The sequence below is a fragment of the Somniosus microcephalus genome, unplaced genomic scaffold (assembly GCF_052327205.1).
Source record: "Somniosus microcephalus isolate GS21.2 unplaced genomic scaffold, FLI_Smic_1.0 unresolved_chr2, whole genome shotgun sequence".
In the NCBI taxonomy this organism is placed as follows: domain Eukaryota; kingdom Metazoa; phylum Chordata; class Chondrichthyes; order Squaliformes; family Somniosidae; genus Somniosus; species Somniosus microcephalus.
This window is the reverse complement of record NW_028225180.1, coordinates 12,051,604-12,052,971: the sequence shown is the minus strand read 5'-3', so window position 1 is coordinate 12,052,971 and position 1,368 is coordinate 12,051,604.

Here is a 1,368-nt window from a genome sequence, read left to right as displayed (position 1 = left end):
TTACAGGTTATTGGGACCTGGGCCTATATTTTTACAGGTTATTGGGACCTGGGCCTATATTTTAACAGGTTATTGGGACCTGGACCTATATTTTCACAGGCTATCTGGTCCTGGGACTATATTGTTACAGGTTTTTTGGAACTTGGCCTATATTTTTCAGGTTATTGTGACCTCGGCGTATATTTCCATGGTTTATTGGGAACTGGGCCTATATTTTTACAGGTTATTGTGACCAGAACCTATATTTTCTCAGGTTATTGGGACCTGGGCCTTTATTTGTACAGGTTATCAGGACGTGGGCCTATATTTTTACAGGTTATTGTACCAGGGCCTATATTTTTACAGGTTATTGGGACCTGGGCCTATATTTTTACAGGTTATTGGGACCTGGGCCTATATTTTTACAGGTTATTGGGGCCTGGGCCTTTATTTCTACAAGTTATCAGGACGTGGGCCTATATTTTTACAGGTTATTGGGAGCTGGACCTATATTTTAACAGGTTACTGGAACCAGGGCCTATATTTTAACAGGTTACTGGGTCCTGGGCCTAAAGTTTAACTGGTTACTGGGACCAGGGCCTATATTTTAACAGGTTCAAGGTACCTCGGCCTAAATTTTTACAGGTTATCGGGACCATGGCCTTTTTTTTACAGGCTACTGGGACCTGGGACTATATTTTTACAAGTTATCGGGACGTGTGCCTATATTTGTACAGGTTATTCGGACCTGGGTCTATATTTTTACTGGTTATTGGGACCTGGACCTATACTTTTACAGGTTATTGGGACCTGGACCTATATTTTCATAGGCTATCGGGACCTGGGATTATATTGTTACAGGTTTTTTGGAACTTGGCTATAGTTTCACCGGTTATTGGGACCTGGGCCTATATATTTACAGGTTGTTGGTACCTTGGCCTATATTTTTCAGATTATTGCGACCTCGGTCTATATTTCCACAGTTTATTGGGAACTGGTGCTATTTTTTTCCAGGTTATTGGGACCTGGGCCTATATTTGTACAGGTTATTGGTATTGGACCTATATTTTTACTGTTTATCAGGACCTGGGCCTATATTTGTACAGGTTACTGGAACCTGGGCCTATATTTGTACAGGTTACTGGAACCTGGGCCTATATTTGTACAGGTTACTGGAACCTGGGCCTATATTTTTACATGTTATTGTGACCAGTACCTATATTTTTACAGGTTTTTGTGACCTAGGCCTATATTTCTACAGGTTATTGTGACCAGAACCTATATTTCTACAGGTTATTGTGACCAGAACCTATATTTTTACAGGTTATTGGGACCTGGACCTATATTTTCACAGGCTATCTGGTCCTGGGACTATATTGTTACAGGTTT